General features: G+C 35.8%; 3 long non-coding RNA genes across 5 annotated transcripts; 1 reads left to right on the forward strand and 2 right to left on the reverse strand.

Annotated features, from left to right (window-relative positions):
- The first annotated feature begins 263 nt into the window (after window positions 1–263).
- Window positions 264–4,378, forward strand: LOC149037035 (uncharacterized). Its single transcript, XR_016181012.1, has 2 exons — window positions 264–534; window positions 4,065–4,378. It is a non-coding gene; the product is annotated as an uncharacterized LOC149037035 (long non-coding RNA).
- Window positions 1,087–3,368, reverse strand: LOC113676892 (uncharacterized). Of its 2 annotated transcripts, none has more exons than XR_003446749.2 (4): window positions 3,271–3,368; window positions 2,559–2,645; window positions 2,144–2,271; window positions 1,087–1,203 (listed from the first exon to the last, which is right to left on the reverse strand). It is a non-coding gene; the product is annotated as an uncharacterized LOC113676892 (long non-coding RNA). The 2 variants fall into 2 exon arrangements; XR_003446750.2 differs by lacking the exon at window positions 3,271–3,368 and adding an exon at window positions 2,893–3,037.
- Window positions 4,379–4,758: 380 nt separating the features above from the next.
- LOC149037036 (uncharacterized) lies at window positions 4,759–8,013 on the reverse strand. 2 transcript variants are annotated; one of them, XR_016181010.1, is made up of 4 exons: window positions 6,966–8,013; window positions 6,412–6,498; window positions 5,766–5,902; window positions 4,759–5,353 (listed from the first exon to the last, which is right to left on the reverse strand). It is a non-coding gene; the product is annotated as an uncharacterized LOC149037036 (long non-coding RNA). The 2 variants fall into 2 exon arrangements; XR_016181009.1 differs by lacking the exon at window positions 6,966–8,013 and having other exon boundaries at window positions 6,412–6,877.
- Between the last annotated feature and the right edge of the window lie 1,837 nt (window positions 8,014–9,850).

Here is a 9,850-nt window from a genome sequence, read left to right on the forward strand (position 1 = left end):
TTCTCTTTTTTTTACTTTTTATATCTAACCAATACACTCATGAAAATCACGGAAAATCTCTTAAAAACACCTATTTCATATAAGATAAACAAAGCAAAGGTAAGTTTTTTTAGTCAACGCTTTTGCAGACTTAACTCGATACTAAAGGTTTTATTGTTTACTGTGCTAATTAAACCTGCTCAAGATTTTATAATTACTGGATAGACTTGCTCTTACAAGTGTGTATAGCAACTTTATTATTATTTAAGTTATCCATCAAATGCAATAAGCTTATCCAAATTTTAATATTTGTCTTCACTTACTGCCCATTTGGTTCTTAACAGCGATCACAAATTAAAGACTGGCGTAATATTTATATGCATGACCCTACTTCACAATAGAACCAGACTGTTGAGTTGATAAATGAAGATAATTACATGGATCTTCTCCCTTGATCTCAGCAACTTAATGGGAAGCATGTGCCCTTTACTGGGAGGCACATTCCTTTAACAGGTAAGCATGTGCCTTTTACAGGGAGGCACATGCCTTTTACAGGTAGGCATGTCCATTTTACAAGGAGGCATGTGCCCTTTACAAGGAGACATGCACATTTTACAGGGAGGCACGCCCATTTTACTTTGACAGGAAGGTATGTGCAATGCGAAATAGCTTGAAAGTAAAAGGTTAGGAATATCCTTGCGAAAATATGTTCCATATGATGGTCTACCAGACTCGTTTAAAGGAGTTTGAGAACACGGATAAATTTCTTTGAAGAATTTCAAGCTTATGTATATCTATTTATGGGTTGAACAACCTGATCAGGCCGAAACAACAGTCTGTGACTGCCGACTTAATAGCCTAGTTTTGTTTTTTTTTTACCTAATGTTGCTACCATTGTCACCATAATGTGCATTATGTGAGTGCAACATAAAATTTTTAGGGAATCGTCATTTTATCAGCATAGTCACATCCTAGCTGTGTTCCGTAACTTGTTTAGTCTCACAAACTGGCCGGTCTCTGTTAGCCCCACCTTTTTAAAGGGGCCCCACCTTTTTAAAGGGACTTACGCTGTAGTATTTTTTTAAAACAACGGAATTTCAAAGGTTGTTTGATTATTTTAAGTTTATTTTTGTGACCTCAAAATTATTGATGTAACTCCAGTGAAGTTTTCATCCACGACGATTCTAAACTGTCACACTTGATGAGAAGCATCATTCACCATTCCTGAAACAGAATGAAGATTTAGCCTAAGTTAAAACCACAAGTATTGTTGGATCTTACTCAAGTGAGTGGGAACTTATCCTCTGAGTGGAACAAGCCGTCACTGCTGTGGGCTATTTCATCATACATTTTATCGCATGAATTTTAATGAACTCGTTAATGAATCAGCCGAAGCCTGATCTTTTTGGCTTTTTTTTCTTAACAAGTTATATGACAGCATTTATCCAAGGCAATAGAACTTCAAGTGTTGAGCAATTATCTCAAGTTTATTTTTTGATTCTATAATTTTAGAAATGCTAGACAGTCACAACGGTATTGTATTTCTTGCTGACATTCACCCCATAAACTGCACATACCGAAAAAGAATAGAAAAACGATATACGTTGATAGATGTTTGGATTAATGAGTGAATGAGTTAATGGATGGATGGATGAACAAATAAATGAATAAATAAGTGAATGAATGAATAATTAAATAAATGAAGGAGTGAAAGAATAAGTAAAAAAAAAATGAATAAATAAATGGATGGATGAGAAAATGGCTAAATTAATGGATAAATGGATGAATACTTTCATATTATAATAGAGTAAAAGCTTTTTTGCTAGTCGAAGAATTTGTCCCAGGAAAAAAGAGCAAAAACAAAAACAAAAACAAAACAAAACGGATAACGACTTTACTTGCAAGTCATTCTCTACTATTCTAAGTGCAGCATTCGACTACGAGCCATTTGGAACTACACGGAGTCTTTCGAATTCGATCGAGTCGCTCAGAAATTACAAAAAGGTTAAATTTAAGCTGCAAGTATTTTTGAGCCTTGTCACTTGTAACTTGGAACTTAGAACTTCTTTTCTGGAACTATAACCGTCATGCTGCCAGTTATTTCATTATGAATTTTATTGCCGAGCAAATAAATGATCTTCACAATAATATTCTTAATACTAACGGTATCACAACATTGCATGGTGGAATCACTGCAGACTCCATATAACAGGGGCCACCCGTCACACTCTCCATTTGGTACACACGAGTCGGTGCACGGATATGGCTGTCCCAATCTCTTCTTTAATCCTCCTGTCGGGACCAATCAAATTATCTTTAGTTTTTTAGTGCTTAACAGTAGAAACAGTTAACTCAAATTGCGTAAATTTTATCAACACACAATCCCCACAGTTTTAAAGTGCACCAGTCCGCTCCCAATTTTTCTGTCTTGCTTTCACCCATTTACTAACACGCCTACTTAATTGCTAAAAGTTAAACGTGAAACACTATGTAGCAGACACAGTCAGCGTATAGCATTACTCTCATGATTTACTTAGTGTACTCATGTACTATCTAATCAGGCTGAACGTCACCTTTACCTGACAATGGGGTTGCCTCCAAAGCAATAGCCGTCAAAAGCAGCAAAATACAAACACTTCTCACGATAGACATGTTGTGCTTGAGTTCTGGTTAAAAAACAAAAGATATTAGTATTCATGAACATCTGTCCTTAAAACAGGTGTTTCTATCGCAGTCCTGAATTTCCGAGTCAGTGATCACTTACATCTAAGAAAAGTACTAACGCATGATTTTGATTAAATCGATCGCTAAATTCTTGCAAAAGTCATTGAAAAAAAAAGGCTATCTTTGCGCCTGTGTGCAAATCTCCGTGTGCGTCTCTATGCAAGCCATAACCTCCGTATTTTTATTCACACAGAGACAACTAGCCTTGGATTTTTCTAAACTTGTTCTTTCCGCTACCCCTAAAGTCGATCAGTTAGTTAAAAAAACAAAAGGGAAACGGAAAATATATCTAAGAATCTTGTTTACGGCTAATGCGTGTTTAAATGGCCCTATGTAAATAAATAAGTAGTTAAAATAGAATGCCTTATTTGTGAACACAAAATGAAAAAAACTTTAGATCTTATCCTTACAGTTATAGCCTGAAGGCAAATATGCATTTGTCCTTCATCTACTTCCGAATAAATTGTCTAAGAAAGATAGTTTAAAAAATATCATTTTATAAAGAAAGAGAATCCGAACGTTTTTTCTAAACTAAAAATTTAAAGTAACGCAAAGGAGTTTCCTTACCTCGGCTTTTTCAAATTTTTTTTTTTAACGTAACCTCCACGCGTTCTAGGTAAGAATAATCTTACAGGGTAACTTTCCACTGATTTATGGCCGATGGGGTGTAGCAGGTGAAATAAGGGAACAATAACGTAACGTTTTGTCATTGGTCAAACTTCCTTCCCAATAACGATTAGTTGCTGATATTGGTTGCTTTTGTTCCTTTCTTTTCTGAAAACAGTACTACCATTATTATAAAACCTACAATAAACGTTTCGTTGAAAACTGTAGCTGTGGCTACATTCTGTTGAGTCCCCCCCCCCCCCCCCCCCAACTTCTTTGGGTCAAACTGTAAAAACTAAAGAAAGAGGCTTGTTGTGTATTATATTGGAATCTTAACGGATGAAAAACTGCACATATCGCGTCTCAATTAATTTTTGTTAAGGAAGTTGTCAGCTATGCATCAGTTAGTGCTGTTATAACAATAGAATTATCACGGCTTAAGGCTTTTGTTGAAAGATAACAGAACTATTTTAATTAAAAATGTAGCTGGGAAATTGAATTCCATTGAGGTACCCTCACCTCCTTGGTTGCAATTTTTATAGCAAAGAAATATGCTCGTGGTGTATCATATATTGGAATACTTCTGAAGGTTAAAGCGCACATACTGCGCCTCAGTCGGTATTGTTAAAGAATGTACTTGCCTCTGAGTTGTTAAAACTTATAAGTTAGAGCAGTTTTAACGATAGAATTATCTAAGTTTAGGGATCATTTTATTTCTTTTGCTGAATTCTTCATCCAATTTTTGTCATTTACAGCACCTTTGGTCTTTGGAATCACGGAAAAGAAGGAGTGAGGGTGGAAAAGAAGCTCAAAACTGAGTTTTTCATGGGATTTTCTCTTTTTTTTTTTTACATTTAGTAGAAGGAACATAAACGAGAGAAGGGTGTACCTGAAGATGCAAAAAAATAATCCTTGTTTGACTAACGTTAATTTCCTTTCTTTTTGTTTTTGGAAGAAATTATAAATAAGCTGAATAGGTGGAGCAGTAGCGGTAACACCTGAAGGATAACAATTACCCTGTCATTGTTGTAAACAAATTTTTTTTTTGTCATTAAAGACTCGACCAGTTTTTTTTGTCTCAATTATTAAGAATAAATTTTTAAAGTTGTCAAGGAACCGCTTATGGTACTATAGAATGTAGCAGTCCACCAGCTGGTCGAACGCGAAGGAAATATTACTTCATTTTTAAATTTAGGGGGGTGCTTTGAAATTACATGCTGAAATAACATCTTTGATATACGGATAGATGAAACTTAGCGGTTAAACGTCTACGTATGTACGAAGATTATAAGGGTTTGGTGGCATGCTTTCAGGCTGTCAGAACCAAATTTGTCTCACACGAGTTACCAACACCCACACAAGCCAATCAGTCGCAGTGTTTTGGAAGCGTAGAACCTTTTCGGTAAAGCTAAAGAAAGAAAGACAGGATACCCGTGCGTGAATCTTTGCGTCTGAAAGGTCTCGAGTTTTCCTTTCCCTACCTTTTTTTTTTTTCCCTTTTCAGATTTCTTTGAACGTTTCAATTTCTCTCGCATATTTTGCGAGACAGCGGTTGTTTCTTATGTTTTCTTCTCAATTTTCGGATAGGAAATCGGAGCGCGGGGGCCAAAGCTAATCCCTTCGCGAATGCCCTGCATTTGCCCGCTGTGTTGACTACATTCACGTTCATGCTTTAGCCGTTAGCTTCAGCGATTTTTAATCCATTCTTTAGTGAGCATTCGTTGAGTGCAACATAGAATATTACTAAATCGTCATCTTAACGGTCTAAATCGGTCTAAATCGTCATCTTAACGGTCTCATGCCAGCTACGCTTCGTAACTTGTTCAGTCTGACAGACCGGCCAGTTTTTGACCGCTCCGGCATTTTTCTTGACGAGTTATATAACTCGTCCAAAAACAGTAGAATTTCAAGAGTTGGGCAATTATCTCAGTTTATTTTTGTGACTCTATAATTTTCTTATGTAAATACAACGAAGCTCTCTCCGTTAGAAATACTAAACAGTCACAACTGGTATTATGTTTCTTGATGCCTTTCATCCAAACAACTGAAAAAGAATGAATGATTTACGTAGATATTTGGATTAATGAGTGAATGAGTGAATGAGTGAATTTATGAATGAATTTATGAATGAATGGATCAATGAATGGATAGAGGGATGAATCAAAATATTATAAACTAAGCTCAGTTTATATTCTCTTAATGGATGGATGAAAGAATGGATAGATGGATGGGAAGATGGATGGATAAATGGAGCTAGATGGATACATGAATGAATGAATGAATGAGTTATGTCTTGAATCGAGTTTACTTTACTTCGGCGAGTAATTGTTAATTATTCAAGTCACTTGGAACCTTGTCCTCTGACATTACCCGTTAACTTTAAGGGCTATTCTACCTTGAGTGAGTGAGTCACCTGAGTACATGAAAAAAAGGCTTAATAACAATTAAATACTAACGACTTGACAGCATATATTCGTCCCTCCGCAAGAACCAGTAACCACTATCCATCCGCTACAGATTGCTCCAAAAGGTATACACGTGTATCTGCATGGATGGATCAATGGTGATCTCCTTACTTGCTTTTTCATTGTTCCTGTAAGAACCAATTAAATTATCTTCAGTGTTTCAGTACCAACAGTATAAGCATTTAACTCATACACAAATTTATCGTCACACAATCTCCACGGTTTTAAAATGCACCTGTCGTATTAAACAGCCCCTTATTTCTTTCTGATGTAACTTACTTGCTTTCCATCTTGCCTAATCATTTATTCATCAGGGGCAGATCCAGGAAGACGTAACTGGTAACTGACAGGTGACGTAGACAAATTTTAAAAGCGAAGAACGAAGAAGAAGGCTTATGGCTGGCAATAACACGGTGTGAAATTTTCTTTAACCATGAAGTTATATTAGAAAGCTGCAGTTTATCTGGGGGAGGGGAGGGGGGAGGTGTGCACCCCCTGCACTCCTCCCTTCGATCTGCCCCTGCTCGGTAACATTCCCACTTACCTGCCAAAATTTCAATGTGTGCGCGTATAATTACTCTAATGATTTACTTAGTGTACTCATGTACTATCTAATCAGGCTGAACGTCACCTTTACCTGACAATGGGGTTGCCTCCAAAGCAATAGCTGTCAAAAGCAGCAAAATACAAACACTTTTAACGATAGACATGTTGTGCCTGAGCCCTGGTTAAAAACAAAAACATTACAAAAGATATCAGTGTTCGTTAACATCTGTCCATAAAAACAGGTGTTCCTGTCACAATCCTAAATTTCAGAGTCACTTTTTCCAAACACTTACGCTTACATCCTCAGTGATCACTTAACTGTAAGAAAAGTATTTGCGCATGATTTGGATTGATCAATCGCTAAATTCTCGCAAAAGTCATGAAAAAAAAAGAATTATCTTTTCGCCTGTGTGCACATTCCTCTGTGCGTCTCTATGCAAGCCATAACCTCCGTATTTCCCCTAACACAGAGACAATAAATCTTGGATTTTTTAACATACGTTTGCAAATATACATTTGCCCTTCATCTACTTCCAAATTACTTGTCTTAGAAATCTAGTAAAAAAGATCATTTCAATAAAGAAGGAGAATCCGAAGGTTTTTTCTAAACTAAATATACAAAATAACGCAAAGGAGTTTCCTTACCTCGGCTTTTTCAAACTTTTTTTTTCAACGTAACCTCCACGCGATCTAAGAAAGAATAATCTTACAGGGTAATTTTCCACTGATTAATGGCCGACGGGGTGTAGCAGGTGAAGTAGGGAATAATAACGTAACGTTTTGTCATTGGTCAAACTTCCTTCCCAATAACGATTAGTTGCTGATATTGGTTGCTTTTGTTGTTTTCGTTCCTTTCTTTTTTTCAGAACAATACTTCCATTATAACAAAACTTACAATAAGCATTAGTTCAAAAATATATCTGTAGAAATTCGATTCCACTGAGTAACTCTTACTCCGTTGGGTGCGATTTAAAGAAATGGGCTCGTATCTATAGGAATACTTGAGGTAATACGGCACATACATTAAAGGTCTCGTTGAAGAATGCACTTACCTCTGAGTTGTTTAAAACCAATTAATTAGTGTAGTTAGAACGATAGCATGATTGAAGCCCTTTGTAATTTAATTTATCTTTATGGAATTTCGCATCCATTTGTCTTTTTTAGCACCTTCACTTCGTTCAAAGGTGAAAAAGAAATTCGCTTACCTTAGTCTGTTGAAAATTAAGTCTTTCCTTTCATTTCTTTTTTAAAAACAATACTACCATCATTACGCAACTAGTTTGTGTTCTCGGGCATAAATATGTTTTGGGCCAGACTCAGAGTCGTTGCAGCCCGAGCCGTGAGGCGAGAGTTAAAATGAGCCTTAAGAAGGGCCCAAAACATATTTATGTCCAAGAATATAAACTCTTTTTATTATTGTTATCGTGACTTTGGAAGTCATCGAGGGACTAAGGGATACGAACTGAAAAAAAAAAAAAAAAAGATTACAAGAAACAATTTAAACAATAAATCAATCGTACGTGCGTCCGCCAGAATCTCCATTTTAGCCCGCCAAAATGCGCCATACTGCGCGACAAAGGGATAATAAGTATCATTGTGATGAAAAATGGCTGGGTCAATTGCATTCCGTTAAGTCTCTCTCGCCTCCTTGGATGCCGTGTGATATTAGAATTTATGAAGAAAATGAACTTGTCTCTGTGAACTACTTAGCGCAGTTGAAGCGATAAAATGATCTAAGCTTGAAATATTTCAATTTTTCCTTTATTCAATAGTGTATTTATTTGTCATTTTCAGCACCTTTGGTTTTTGGGAAAAAAAAGGAAAAGAAAGAGGGAGCGCAAAAAAACTCAAATCTTAATTTTTCGTTGAGTATTCGAATTTTCACTTATTTTGATATTTGAAAGAAAATCCTCACGAAGGCCGGAGGAACACACTCAGGGAGAAGTAAAACCAAATAATTTCCTTTTTCCTGGTTTCCTTTCTTTCATTTTCATGGGGAAAATACCGTCGAACCTTTATTTAGCGGTCACTCATGGGAATTGGTTTAAATACAGGTTCCACAAAAGAGGGGTCAAACACGATAAAAGAAGTGCTCTTTCATTTCCTAAGTTTTTTTTTTTTTTGTATTTTATTAATTTTTATTAATTCAAAGTTACATACATTTTTGATAAACAAACATAATTCACATAAACAGACAGACACGGTACATCATATATCTACATACACAACCCACAGTTCCTCTTAGCTCTCCTCGGCTTCTAAATATAATACTAGTACAGCGCAGCAACAAACACGAGATTCTATATCATCTAATAATTTTTGTACTTGTCCCATTTCATATTATGAGCTTTTAGCTTATTATTTGATTTTGCGATCATAGTCTCGAGTTGGTGGATCGTTTTAATTTTGAGGTTTAATACTTTAATTGAAGGAAGAGATTTGTTCTGTCGGCAAGAATATAAATACTGTTTGGCAATTATTAAAATATGATTGATTAATAATTCGTCTTCGCACCTTAAAATACCAAACATTATATCTTTTTCAGAGAGGTGTTTTATCTTTACGCCTTGATTATCGAACCACTTTATTACCTCAGCCCAGAAATCCTTAGTATAACGACAAGAAATAAAAAAATGCTCCAAGGATTCGTTCATTTCGCCACAGAAGGAACACGCCGGGGATGGAATAATACCAATTTTGTTTAAAAAAGAATTTGTGATGAGACACCTGTTAAGTAGTTTATACTGGAATTCACGCGATTTTGTGTCCAAGGAAGTACGAAATGGCAAGCTGTAAATCTCTTTCCATTCTAAAACATCATTAACAAAATGAGTCTTAAAATTCAGTTGGGCAGTCGGTGGAGTGATGATTCTATTTCGAAGTTCTTTATATATAGTCTTTGAAATGACTGTTTCAATTAAAACGTTTTTGTCATTAAAACTTAATTTAATTTCGTTATACAAATTGAAAGGCTCGTCAGCTGTAGAAGCAAGCGTGTTTAATGATTCGCGCCATTCAACTGGTAAGGCGTCTATTACAGAAATAAGTCTAAATATATCTAACGGCGAGGTGTTTAATTCTCTCAACTTGTAATTACTTTTAACAATAAATTCGTTATTTTCCGAGATTAGATCCCCTATTCGAAGAATTCCTTTTTCTGCGAGATTTTTAAAATACACAGATTTGCCACCGATACAAATAAATTTATTATTCCACACAATAGCTTTTGAAAGATCTTGTCTATTTTGATCCTGTATACTTGTGTGAGTTGCTGCGGAACATTTTGCGAAACTTTTAAAGCATTCTTCATAAAATGCTGGAAGCTTTATGGGCAATTTCTTCAAATCAAAATCGCAACATAAAATAAGTTTACCCCCCACAGGTTCAAGATAATGCAGTACAATTTTTTTCCAATTGCTCGGTTGATCGCTTGCCAACTTTTTGCAACAGAGGATTCTCTGAGTCTCAATTATAGAATCTAAATGTGGGGCTTTAAGTCCCCCATCTTCAATGTCACCAATAAGAGCAGA

Source organism: Pocillopora damicornis, chromosome 11, assembly GCF_964200805.1.
Source record: "Pocillopora damicornis chromosome 11, jaPocDami1.2, whole genome shotgun sequence".
NCBI classification, from domain to species: domain Eukaryota; kingdom Metazoa; phylum Cnidaria; class Anthozoa; order Scleractinia; family Pocilloporidae; genus Pocillopora; species Pocillopora damicornis.